The sequence below is a fragment of the Oncorhynchus nerka genome, unplaced genomic scaffold (assembly GCF_034236695.1).
Source record: "Oncorhynchus nerka isolate Pitt River unplaced genomic scaffold, Oner_Uvic_2.0 unplaced_scaffold_1045, whole genome shotgun sequence".
Lineage (NCBI taxonomy): Eukaryota > Metazoa > Chordata > Actinopteri > Salmoniformes > Salmonidae > Oncorhynchus > Oncorhynchus nerka.
In genome coordinates, this window is record NW_027040264.1 from 64,322 (window position 1) to 78,431 (window position 14,110).

The following is a 14,110-nucleotide window of genomic DNA, read 5'->3' on the forward strand; positions in this document are numbered from 1 at the left end:
CACGAGGTCACAGATCACACCCCATCCTATCAGTCCAGAGGTACCACCAGAACCCCCATGATGTGTTCAACGGTCCAGAGAGGTCCGGGGGTATCAGACGGTCCAGAGAGGTCCGGGGTACCAGACGGTCCGGGAGTATCAGACGGTCCAGAGAGGTCCGGGGGTACCAGACGGTCCAGAGAGGTCCGGGGGTATCAGACGGTCCAGAGAGGTCCGGGGTACCAGACAGTCCAGAGGTATCAGACGGTCCAGAGAGGTTCGGGGGTATCAGACGGTCCAGAGAGGTCCGGGGGTACCAGACGGTCCAGAGAGGTCCGGGGGTATCAGACGGTGAAGAGCTGTGTTTGGCTGCTCAGCCCTCAGACAGAGAACTCCACACCACTACGGCGTGTACGTGTCATCAGTAGGCGCCGCAGACGCAGGCCGGTGAATGGGTTGAACCAGAGGAAGGAGGGCGGGCCTCCGAACACGGCCTTCATCCCCTCCCAGCGCACACGCCGCTCCCACGTCGGCTTCTCATTCTTCAGACGCTCGATCTCCTGGGAGATGAAACAGACACCGACAGACAGACACAGACAACAGACAGACACTTTAGTCAACACACTATTTTAATGAAACCGTGCTACTGCTGCCTCAACTAGGTCGATTCAGGACAGACATTTTGTTCTATTTGTTCATGGATATCAGGGGAAAACTGAAGGAGTTGGACCAGAATGATCTGTAGTCCAGTCAGACTAGGAGATGACTCAGGGACCAGAATGATCTGTAGTCCAGTCAGACTAGGAGATGACTCAGGGACCAGAATGATCTGTAGTCCAGTCAGACTAGGAGATGACTCAGGGACCAGAATGATCTGTAGTCCAGTCAGACTAGGAGATGACTCAGGGTCTGAGTCATCTCCTATTACAGGGGCTGAGTCACTGGCTTACTAGGGCTCTTCCATACCGTCCCTAGGAGGGGTGCGTCACTTGAGTGAGTTGAGTCACTGATGTGATCTTCCTGTCTGGGTTGGTGCCCCCCCCTTGGGTTGTGCCCATGGCGGAGATCTTTGTGGGCTATACTCGGCCTTGTCTCAGGATGGTAAGTTGGTGGTTGAAGATATCCCTCTAGTGGTGTGGGGGCTGTGCTTTGGCAAAGTGAGTGGGGTTATATCCTTCCTGTTTGGCCCTGTACGGGGGTGTCATCGGATGGGGCCACAGTGTCTCCTGACCCCTCCTGTCTCAGCCTCCAGTATTTATGCTGCAGTAGTTTGTGTCGGGGGGCTAGGGTCAGTTTGTTATATCTGGAGTATATCTGGAGTACTTCTCCTGTCCTATCCGGTGTCCTGTGTGAATTTAAGTATGCTCTCTCTAATTCTCTCTTTCTCTCTCTCTCTCGGAGGACCTGAGCCCTAGGACCATGCCTCAGGACTACCTGACATGATGACTCCTTGCTGTCCCCAGTCCACCTGGCCGTGCTGCTGCTCCAGTTTCAACTGTTCTGCCTTATTATTATTGGATCATGCTGGTCATTTATGAACATTTGAACACTTGCTTCTGTGCCTGAGCTACAGGCAGTTAGATTTGGGTATGTCTTAAGGCGGAAATTGCACAAAGTAGGGGGGAGCTGTAAGAGGTTATCAAACTCAGTTCTTCACAATTCCTGACATTTGATCTTAGTAGAAATTCCCTGTCTTAGGTCAGTTAGAATCCCCACTTTATTTTAAGAATGTGAAATGTCAGAATAATAGTAGAGAGAATGATTTATTTCAGCTTTTATTTCTTTCATCACATTCCCAGTGGGTCAGAAGTTTACATACACTCAATTAGTATTTGGTAGCGTTGCCTTTAAATTGTTTAACTTGGGTCAAATGTTTCAGGTAGCCTTCCACAAGCTTCACACAATAAGTTGGGTGAATTTTGGCCCATTCCTCCTGACAGAGCTGGTGTAACTGAGTCAGGTTTGTAGGCCTCCTTGTTCGCACACGCTTTTTCAGTTCTGCCCACACATTTTCAATAGGATTGAGGTCAGGGCTTTGTGATGGCCACTCCAATACCTTGACTTTGTTGTCCTTAAGCCATTTTTCCACAACTTTGGAAGTATGCTTGGGGTCATTGTCCATTTGGAAGACCCATTTTGCGACCAAGCTTTAACTTCCTGACTGATGTCTTGAGATGTTGATTCAATATATCCACATCATTTTCCTTCTCATGAGGTCATCTATTTTGTGAAGTGCACCAGTCCCTCCTGCAGCAAAGCACCCCCACAACATGATGCTGCCACCCCCGTGCTTCATGGTTGGGATGGTGTTCTTCGGCTCGCAAGCTTCCCCCTATTTCCTCCAAACATGATGATGGTCATTATGGCCAAACAGTTCTATGTTTGTTTCATCAGATCAGAGGACATTTCTCCAAGAAGTACTATCTTTGTCCCCATGTGCAGTTGCAAACCGTAGTCAGGCTTTTTTATGGCGGTTTTGGAGCAGTGGCTTCTTCCTTGCTGAGTGGCCTTTCAGGTTATGTTGATATAGGACTCGTTTTACTGTGGATATAGATACTTTTGTACCTGTTTCCTCCAGCATCTTCACAAGGTCCTTTGCTGCTGTTCTGGGTTTGATTTGCACTTTATGCACCAAAGTACGTTCATCTCTAGGAGACAGAACGTGTCTCCTTCCTGAGCGGTATGACGGCTGCGTGGTCCCATGGTTTTTATACTTGCGTACTATTGTTTGTACAGATGAACGTGGTATCTTCAGGTGTTTGGAAAATGCTCCCAAAGATGAACCAGAGGTCTTGGCTGATTTCTTTTGATTTTCCAATGATGTCAAGCAAAGAGGCACTGAGTTTGAAGCTAGGCCTTGAAATAGATCCACAGGTACACCTCCAATTGATTCAAATGGATGTCAATTAGCCTATCAGAAGCTTCTGAAGCCATGACATAATTTCTGGAATTTTCCAAGCTGTTTAAAGGCACAGTCAACTTCGTGTATGTAAACTTCTGACCCACTGGAATTGTGATACAGTGAGTTATAAGTGAAATAATCTTCCTGTAAATAATTGGTGGAACAATGACTTGTGTCATGCACAAAGTAGATGTCCTAACCGACTTGCCAAAACTATAGTTTGTTAACAAGAAATGTGTGGAGTGGTTGAAAAACGAGTTTTAATGAGTCCAACCTAAGTGTATGTAAACTTCCGACTTCAACTGTACTTGTCCATTTACTTTCGATACGTACGTACATTTAAAACCAAATACCTTTACTCAAGTAGTATTTTACTGGGTGACTTTCACTCTAGTATTTTACCAGGTGACTTTTACTCAAGTAGTATTTTACCTGGGTGACTTTCACTTTTACTCAAGTAGTAGTTTACCTGGGTGACTTTCACTTTTACTCAAGTAATATTTTACCAGGTGACTTTTACTCAAGTAGTATTTTACTGGGTGACTTTCACTCAAGTAGTATTTTGCTGGGTGACTTTTACTCAAGTAGTATTTTACTGGGTGACTTTTACTCAAGTAGTATTTCACTGGGTGACTTTTACTCAAGTAGTATTTCACTGGGTGACTTTCACTTTTACTTGATTCATTATCTATTAAAGTATCTTTACTTTTACTCAAGTATGACAAGTATGACAATTGAGAGCTTTTTCCACCACTGCAGGCTGGACGGTGTCAGTAATAATGTGTTAACCTTGACACTTCCTTTAAGTGGTGACGACCACAGAGCTTGGTGCCTCACCGTCTCGTCGTTGCAGATGGAGTGTATCTGCGTTCCGAACATCACCACGGTGAAGGTGAGGAAGAGGAAGGCCTCCAGACAGAGGAAGATCATCAGCATCACCGCCACTGGCGGAGAGAAGTCGGTGCATTCTGGGAGATGGATTTGTGGGAGAGGAGAGAGGTGTCATTATTTTGACAGAGGAGGAGAGGGGTGTCATTATTTTGTCAGAGGAGGAGAGGGGTGTCATTATTTTGTCAGAGGAGGAGAGGGGTGTCATTATTTTGTCAGAGGAGGAGAGGGTGTCATTATTTTGACAGAGGAGGATTATTTTTGTGAGGGGAGGGTCATTATTTTGTCAGAGGAGGAGAGGGTGTCATTATTTTGACAGAGGAGGAGAGGGGTGTCATTATTTTGACAGAGGAGGAGAGGGGTGTCATTATTTTGTCAGAGGAGGAGAGGGTGTCAGTCAGAGGAGGAGAGGGGTGTCATTATTTTGACAGAGGAGGAGAGGGGTGTCATTTTGTCAGAGGAGGAGAGGGGTTTTGACAGAGGAGGAGAGGGGTGTCATTATTTTGACAGAGGAGGAGAGGGGTGTCATTATTTTGACAGAGGAGGAGAGGGGTGTCATTATTTTGACAGAGGAGGAGAGGGTCATTATTTTGACAGTCATTATTTTGACAGAGGAGGAGAGGGGTGTCATTATTTTGTCCTCTGATCATAAAGGTTCTATTAACATTTAAAAGCATTTCAAATCAAATGTATCATCATCATCATCATCATCATTATTATAAACATCATTATCATCAATCTTCATCATCATCATCATCCTCATTATTTCATCATCATCATCCTCATTATTTCATCATCATATCCAAGATGGCGTAGCAGTCATGCATCTTTGTCTTCGTCTTGTCGCGTCCAGTGTATATATATTTTTTCTTCGCATTTATTTAAAAAATATTTTTTAAACCTCAACTTCAACATACTCTCCTGCAACGCGCCTCACCCAATGTGGTATAGATCTGCTATTTTCTTTACTTTAGAACCGGAATCCCCAACAGAAGCTAGCCAGCTAACTAGCTAGTAGTCAGCTAGCCACTGCTCGCGGTCATAAGCTAACCTTTAGCCCGGACAACTCCTGCCAGTCTGCACAGCGCGATTCAACCCAGAGCATACTGGACTCTTTTTCCCCCACATATACTGATACCTACAGCAAGCTCTGAACCTTCTCATCTGGATCATCACAGCTAGCTAGCGGCTATCCAAGGGCTACCCCCTGGCTAACGTCTCTGTTCCGAAGAAAGCAACAATTAGCCTGGAGCTAGCCTGTGCTAGGCCCATCCCCAGTAAGCTGAAGAGGTCCATCAGCCACTTGGGATACAATACCTATTTTGCCAATTGGCCTGGACCCTTTTATTACACGGAGCCCTGCCGATCCGTCACGACTGGTCTGTCGATGTAACCACACGAGGGGGCTACAACTGACTCTTCCATGCATAAGGCTCTTCTGCGAGTCTGCTAGCCCCGGCCCACAAGCTGTCTGAATCACCGTGTCTCCAGCTCGCCCAGCTACTCACTAGACCCCATGATCACTCGGCTACGCACGCCTCTCCCTTTTAACATGCCTTGTCCATCGCTGTTTTGGTTAGTGATAACGGTCTTATTTCACTGTGGAGCCTCCAGCCCTGCTCAATATGCCTCAGCTAACCATTTTGTTCCACCTCCCACACATGCGGTGACCTCAACTGGTTTAAAAGGGTCTCTAGAGACAATACCCCTCTCATCGTTACTCAATGCCTAGGTTTACCTCCACTGTATTCACATCCTACCATACCCTTGTCTGTACATTATGCCTTGAGTCTATTCTTCCGTGCCCAGAAACCTGCTCCTTTTACTCTCTGTTCCGAACGTACTAGACGACCAGTTTTTATAACCTTTAGCCCCACCCTCATCCTACTCCTCCTCTGTTCCTCTGGTGATGTAGAGGTAAATCCAGGTCCTGCAGTGCCTAGCTCCACTCCTATTCCCCAGGGCTCTCTCTTTTGATGACTTCTGTAATCGTAAAAGCCTTGGTTTCATGCATTTTAACATAAGAAGCCTCCTCAAGTTTGTTTTATTCACTGCTTTACCACACTCTGCCAACGCGGATGTCCTAGCTGTGTCTGAATCTTGGCTTAGGAAGGCCACCAAAAACCCTGACATTCCCATCCCTAACTATAACATTTTTCGACAAGATAGAAATGCGGTCATCCCCCTGTTCAAAGGGGGACCCAAACTGCTACAGACCGACTCTATCCTACCCTGCCTTTCTAAGGTCTTCGAAAGCCAAGTCAACAAACAGATTACCGACCATTTCAAATCCCACCGTATCTTCTCCGTTATGCAATCTGGTTTCAGAGCTGGTCATGGGTGCACCTCAGCCACACCCTAAACGATATCATAAACGATATCATAACCGTCGATAAGAGACAATACTGCAGCTTTCGACTCTGTCAATCACAACATTCTTATCGGCAGACAACAGCCTTGGCTTCTCAAATGACTGCCTCGCCTGGTTCACCAACTACTTCTCAGATAGAGTTCAGTGTGTCAAATCGGAGGGCCTGTTGTCCAGACCTCTGGCAGTCTCTATGGGGGTGGCACAGGGTTCAATTCTCGGGTCGACTCTCTTCTCTGTATACATCAATGATGCCGCTCTTGCTGCTGGTGATTCTCTGATCCACCTCTAAGCAGACGACACCATCCTGTATAACTCTGGCCCTTCTTTGGACACTGTGTTAATTAACTAACCTCCAGACGAGCTTCAATGCCATACAACTCTCCTTCAGTGGCCTCCAACTGCTCTTAAACGCAAGTAAAACTAAATGCATGCTCTTCAACCGATCACTACCTGCACCTACCCGCCTGTCCAACATCACTACTCCGGACGGTTCCGACTTAGAATACGTGGACAACTACAAATACCTAGGTGTCTGGTTAGACTGTAAACTCTCCTTCCAGACTCATACTAAACATCTCCAATCCAAAATGAAATCTAGAATCAGCTTCCTATTTCGCAACAAAGCATCCTTCAATCATGCTGCCAAACATACCCTCGTAAAACTGACCATACTACCAATCCTCGACTTTGGCGATGTCATTCACAAAATAGCCTCCAATACCCTACTCAATAAATTGGATGCAGTCTATCACAGTGCCATCCGTTTTGTCACCAAAGCCCCATATACTACCCACCACTACTTCGCCACCAAAGCCCCATATACTACCCACCACTACTTCGCCACCATGGCCTATTTATTGCCTTACCTCTCTTATCCTACCTCATTTGCACATGCTGTATATATATTTACCTACTGTATTATTGACTGTATGTTTGTTTTACTCCATGTGTAACTCTGTGTTGTTGTTTGTGTCGAACTGCTTTGCTTTATCTCTATCTGCCATTACACTAAAGAAATGTAACAGTAAACAGTAGCCTAACAGTGAATGTATGTATACAGTAGCCTACCACAGTGAATGTAACAGTAGCCTACCACAGTGAATGTAACAGTAAACAGTGAATGCCTAGCCACAGTGAATGTAACAGTAAACAGTAGCCTACAGTAACAGTGAATGTACCTAGTGAATGTAGCAGTAAACAGTAGCCTACCACAGTGAATGTAACAGTAGCCTACCACAGTGAATGTAACAGTAGCCTAGTAGTCTAGTCTACCACAGTGAATGTAGAGCCTAGTAAAACAGTAGCCTACCACAGTGAATGTAGCAGTAGCCTACCACAGTGAATGTAACAGTAATGCCTAGCCACAGTGAATGTAACAGTAATGTAACAGTAGCCTACCACAGTGAATGTAACAGTAGCCTACCACAGTGAATGTAACAGTAAACAGTGAATGTAGAAGTAAACCTACCACAGTGAATGTAACAGTAAACAGTAGCCTACCACAGTGAATGTAACAGTAGTCAGTAAACAGTAGCCTACCACAGTGAATGTAACAGTAGCCTACCACAGTGAATGTAACAGTAAACAGTAGCCTACCACAGTGAATGTAACAGTAAACAGTAGCCTACCACAGTGAATGTAGAAGTAAACAGTAGCCTACCACAGTGAATGTAACAGTAGCCTACCACAGTGAAACAGTAGTCTACCACAGTAATGTAACAGTAGCCTACACAGTGAATGTAACAGTAGTCTACCACAGTGAATGTAACAGTAAACAGTAGCCTACCACAGTGAATGTAAACAGTAGGCTACCACAGTGAATGTAACAGTAAACAGTAGCCTACCACAGTGAATGTAACAGTAGCCTACCACAGTGAATGTAACAGTAAACAGTAGCCTACCACAGTGAATGTAACAGTAGCCTACCACAGTGAATGTAGCAGTAAACAGTAGCCTACCACAGTGAATGTAACAGTAGCCTACCACAGTGAATGTAACAGTAAACAGTAGCCTACCACAGTGAATGTAACAGTGTAACAGTGAATGTAGCAGTACCTACAGTGAATGTAACAGTAAACAGTAGCCTACCACAGTGAATGTAACAGTAGTCTAGTAAACAGTAGCCTACCACAGTGAATGTAACAGTAGCCTACCACAGTGAATGTAACAGTAGCCTACCACAGTGAATGTAACAGTAAACAGTAGCCTACCACAGTGAATGTAGAAGTAAACAGCCTACCACAGTGAATGATAAACAGTAGCCTACCAGTAATGTACAGTAGCCTACCACAGTGAATGTAGCAGTAAACAGTAGCCTACCACAGTGAATGTAACAGTAAACAGTAGCCTACCACAGTGAATGTAAGTAGCCTACCACAGTAGGCTACCACAGTGAATGTAACAGTAAACAGTAGCCTACCACAATGTAACAGTAATGAATGTAACAGTAAACAGTAGCCTACCACAGTGAATGTAACAGTAGCCTACCACAGTGAATGTAACAGTAGCCTAGTGAATGTACAGTAGCCTACCACAGTGAATGTAACAGTAGCCTACCACAGTGAATGTAACAGTAAACAGTAGCCTACCACAGTGAATGTAACAGTAGCTACCACAGTGGAATGTAAGTAAACAGTAGCCTACACAGTGAATGTAACAGTATACAGTAGCCTACCACAGTGAATGTAACAGTAAACAGTAGCCTACCACAGTGAATGTAGCAGTAGTAGCTACCACAGTGAATGTAACAGTAAACAGCCTACCACAGTGAATGTAACAGTAGCCTACCACAGTGAATGTAACAGTAAACAGTAGCCTACCACAGTGAATGTAACAGTAGCCTACCACAGTGAATGTAACAGTAAACAGTAGCCTACCACAGTGAATGTAACCTAGTAAACAGTAGCCTACCACAGTGAATGTAAATGTAGCAGTAAACAGTAGCCTACCACAGTGAATGTAGAAGTAAACAGTAGCCTACTGAATGTCAGTGACACAGTGAATGTAACAAGCCTACCACAGTGAATGGAAACTGAGCCTAGAGGCGTAGGCTACCACAGTGAGATAAACAGAGCTATGAATACATCTGTGAAGTAACAGAGGAATGAACAGAGGGAGGAGGAGAGAACAGGAGGAGTGGGGAATGAGAGAGGGAGGAGGTAGCCTACCACAGAAATGTAACAGTAAACAGTAGCCTACCACAGGAATGGCAGTAGCCTACCACAGGGATGGAGTAAACAGTAGCCTACAGTGAGGTAGCAGTATACAGGAGTGAGTAACAGTAAACAGGGTGAATGTAACAGTAGGCTAGTGAATGTAACAGAAACAGTAGTCTAGAGGTAACAGTCAACAGAGGAGGAAACAGAGCCTACCATTCCACTGGTCATTGAGGAGAACTGTAGGAAGGAGGAGAGGGAGGAGGAGAGACATCTGAAGGGAGGAGGGGGGGAGGAGGACAGGATGAGGAGGAGGAGAGAGGGAGGAGGGGAAGGAGACGGGAGGAGGAGGAGAGAAGGAGGAAGAGAGGGAGGAAGAGAGAGGAGGGGAGGGGAGGGAGGAGGAGACAGGAGGAGGGAGGAGGGGAGGAGAGGAGGAGGGAGGAGGAGAGGAGGAGAGGGGAGGAGAGAGGAAGGAGAGAGGAGGAGGGGGAGGAGGAGAGAGGGAGGAGGAGAGGGGAGGAGAGAGGGAGGAGGAGAGAGGAAGGGAGGAGGGAGGAGAGGGGAGGAGGAGAGACGGGAGGAGAGGGGAAGGAGAGGGGAGGAGGAGAGACGGGAGGAGGAGAGGGGAATTATAGAGTCAGAGAAAGGAGAGGGGAGGAGGAGGAGACGGGAGGAGAGAGGAAGGAGAGAGGGAGGGAGGAGAGAGGGAGGAGGAGGAGGGGAAGGAGGAGAGGGAGGAGGAGAGACAGGAGGAGAGGGGAAGGAGAGAGGGAGGAGGAGAGGACAGGAGGAGAGAGGAGGGAATTATAGAGTCAGAGAAAGGAGAGGGGAGGAGTCAGAGAAAGGGAGGAGGGAGGAAGGAGAGAGTGGGAGGAGAGACGGAGAGAGAGACGGGAGGAGGAGAGGAAGGGAGAGGAGAGACGGGAGGAGGAGAGACGGGAGGAGAGAGGGTAATTATAGAGTCAGAGAAAGGAGGGGAGGGGAGGAGGAGAGACAGGAGGAGTGGGGGAGAAGGAGAGAGGAGGAGGAGGAGAGACGGGAGGAGAGAGGGTAATTATAGAGTCAGAGAAAGGAGAGGGGAGGAGAAGGAGGAGGTGGGAGGGAGAGAGGGTAATTATAGAGTCAGAGAAAGGAGAGGGAGGAGGAGGGAGGAGGAGAGAGGAAGGAGGACAGAAAGAGGGAGGAGGAGAGAGGGGAGGAGTGGGAAGGAGAGGAGGAGAGACAGGAGGAGAGAGGGAAGGAGAGTGGGAGGAGAAGAAGAGGGAGGAGAGGGGAAGGAGAGGGGAGGAAGAGAGACGGGAGGAGTGGGGAAGGAGAGGAGGAGAGACGGGAAGGGAGAGAGGGTAATTATAGAGTCAGAGAAAGGAGAGGGGAGGAGGAGAGACGGGAGGAGAGAGGAAGGAGAGAGGGGAGGAGGAGAGACGGGAGGAGAGGGGAAGGAGAGAGGGAGGAAGAGAGGAGGAAGAGAGGCGGGAGGAGTGGGGAAGGAGAGGAGGAGTGACGGGAGGAGAGAGGGTAGGTAATTATAGAGTCAGAGAAAGGAGAGGGATAGAGGAAGGAGGTAAAGAGATGAATGGAGAGGTGGGAGAGAGAGAGGGAACAGGAGAGAGTAGAAAGGGGAAAGTGAGCGGGTGGGAGAGAGAGAGAGAGACAGAAAGAGGTGGAGAGAGAGAGAGAGAGAGAGAGAAAGAGAGAGAAAGAGAGAGACAGAAAGAGTGGAGAGAGAGAGCGAAAGAGGGTGGAGAGAGAGGCGAAAGAGAGGTGGAGAGAGAGACAGAAAGAGAGGTGGAGAGAGAGAGACAGAAAGAGAGGTGGAGAGAGAGAGACAGAAAGAGGGTGGAGAGAAAGAGAGAGAGAGACAGAAAGAGGGTGGAGAGAGAGAGACAGAAAGAGAGGTGGAGAGAAAGAGAGAGAGAGACAGAGAGGTGGAGAGGAAGAGGGCGAGAGAGAAAACAGTTATTACCCACACAGACGCTGGGATAGATAAACATCACTTGCTGGATATTAATGTAAGCAATAGTCAGTCACCACAGCTCTCAGGATTCCCCCTACAGGATTCCCCTACACTGAGGTACGAGTATGGGACCTGATATAATGAGGTACAGTCAGGAAGGATCCCCCCTACACTGAGGACCTGACATAATGAGGTACAGTCAGGAAGGATCCCCCTACACTGAGGACCTGAAATAATGAGGTACAGTCAGGAAGGACTCCCCCTACACTGAGGACCTGACATAATGAGGTACAGTCAGGAAGGATCCCCCCTACACTGAGGACCTGACATAATGAGGTACAGTCAGGAAGGACTCCCCCTACACTGAGGACCTGACATAATGAGGTACAGTCAGGAAGGATCCCCCTACACTGAGGTATGGTAGGACCTGACATAATGAGGTACAGTCAAGAAGGATTCCCCCTACACTGAGGACCTGACATAATGAGGTACAGTCAGGAAGGATCCCCCCCTACACTGAGGTATGGTAGGACCTGACATAATGAGGTACAGTCAGGAAGGATCCCCCCTACACTGAGGACCTGACATAATGAGGTACAGTCAGGAAGGATTCCCCCTACACTGAGGTATGGTAGGACCTGACATAATGAGGTACAGTCAGGAAGGATCCCCCTACACTGAGGACCTGACATAATGAGGTACAGTCAGGAAGGACCCCCCTACACTGAGGTACAGTCAGGAAGGATCCCCCCTACACTGAGGTACAGTCAGGAAGGACCCCCCCTAACACTGAGGACCTGACATAATGAGGTACAGTCAGGAAGGATCCCCCCCTACACTGAGGTACGGTAGGACCTGACATAATGAGGTACAGCCAGGAAGGATCCCCCTACACTGAGGTACAGTCAGGAAAGCTCCCCCCTACAGAGGTACGGTAGGACCTGACATAATGAGGTACAGTCAGGAAGGATCCCCCCTACACTGAGGACCTGACATAATGAGGTACAGTCAGGAAGGATCCCCCCTACACTGAGGTACAGTCAGGAAGGCTCCCCCTACACTGAGGACCTGACATGCGGTAGGACCTGACATAATGAGGTACAGTCAGGAAGGATCCCCCCTACACTGAGGTATGGTAGGACCTGACATAATGAGGTACAGTCAGGAAGGATCCCCCCTACACTGAGGTACGGTGACCTGACATAATGAGGTACAGTGAGGAAGGATCCCCTCTACACTGAGGACCTGACATAATGAGGTACAGTCAGGAAGGATCCCCCCTACACTGAGGTACGGTGACCTGACATAATGAGGTACAGTGAGGAAGGATCCCCTCTACACTGAGGACCTGACATAATGAGGTACAGTCAGGAAGGATCCCCCCTACACTGAGGATCTGACATAATGAGGTACAAATCAAATCAAATCAAATTTATTTATATAGCCCTTCGTACATCAGCTGATATCTCAAAGTGCTGTACAGAAACCCAGCCTAAAACCCCAAACAGCAAACAATGCAGGTGTAAAAGCACGGTGGCTAGGAAAAACTCCCTAGAAAGGCCAAAACCTAGGAAGAAACCTAGAGAGGAACCAGGCTATGTGGGCTGGCCAGTCCTCTTCTGGCTGTGCCGGGTAGAGATTATAACAGAACATGACAAAGATGTTCAAATGTTCATAAATGACCAGCATGGTCGAATAATAATAAGGCAGAACAGTTGAAACTGGAGCAGCAGCACAGTCAGGTGGACTGGGGACAGCAAGGAGTCATCATGTCAGGTAGTCCTGGGGCACGGTCTAGGGCTCAGGTCCTCCGAGAGAGAAAGAGAGAATTAGAGAGAGCATATGTGGGGTGGCCAGTCCTCTTCTGGCTGTGCCGGGTGGAGATTATAACAGAACGTGGCCAAGATGTTCAAATGTTCATAAATGACCAGCATGGTTGAATAATAGTAAGGCAGAACAGTTGAAACTGGAGCAGCAGCATGGCCAGGTGGACTGGGGACAGCAAGGAGTCATCATGTCAGGTAGTCCTGGGACATGGTCCTAGGGCCCAGGCCAGTTGAAACTGGAGCAGCAGCATGGCCAGGTGGACTGGGGACAGCAAGGAGTCATCATGTCAGGTAGTCCTGGGGCATGGTCCTAGGGCTCAGGTCCTCCGAGAGAGAAAGAAAGAGAGAAGGAGAGACCTGATTAGAGAACGCACACTTAGATTCACACAGGACACCGAATAGGACAGGAGAAGTACTCCAGATATAACAAACTGACCCTAGCCCCCCGACACATAAACTAATGCAGCATAAATACTGGAGGCTGAGAGGTACAGTCAGGAAGGATCCCCCCTACACTGAGGACCTGAAATAATGAGATACAGTCAGGAAGGATTCCCCCCTACACTGAGGACCTGACATAATGAGGTACAGTCAGGAAGGATCCCCCCTACACTAAGGACCTGACATAATGAGGTACAGTCAGGAAGGATCCCCCCCTACACTGAGGTATGGTAGGACCTGACATAATGAGGTACAGTCAGGAAGGCTCCCCCCTACACTGAGGTATGGTAGGACCTGACATAATGAGGTACAGTCAGGAAGGATTCCCCCTACACTGAGGTACGGTAGGACCTGACATAATGAGGTACAGTCAGGAAGGATTCCCCCTACACTGAGGTATGGTAGGACCTGACATAATGAGGTACAGTCAGGAAGGCTCCCCCCTACACTGAGATATGGTAGGACCTGACATAATGAGGTACAGTCAGGAAGGATCCCCCCTACACTGAGGTACGGTAGGACGTGACATAATGAGGTACAGTCAGGAAGGATCCCCCCTACACTGAGGACCTGAAATAATGAGGTACAGTC

At 47.8% G+C, this 14,110-nt stretch overlaps 1 pseudogene; it reads right to left on the reverse strand.

Moving 5' to 3' along the window:
* The window catches only part of LOC135570192 (palmitoyltransferase ZDHHC7-like), a 31,894-nt pseudogene continuing 17,784 nt past the window's right edge, over positions 1-14,110 (reverse strand).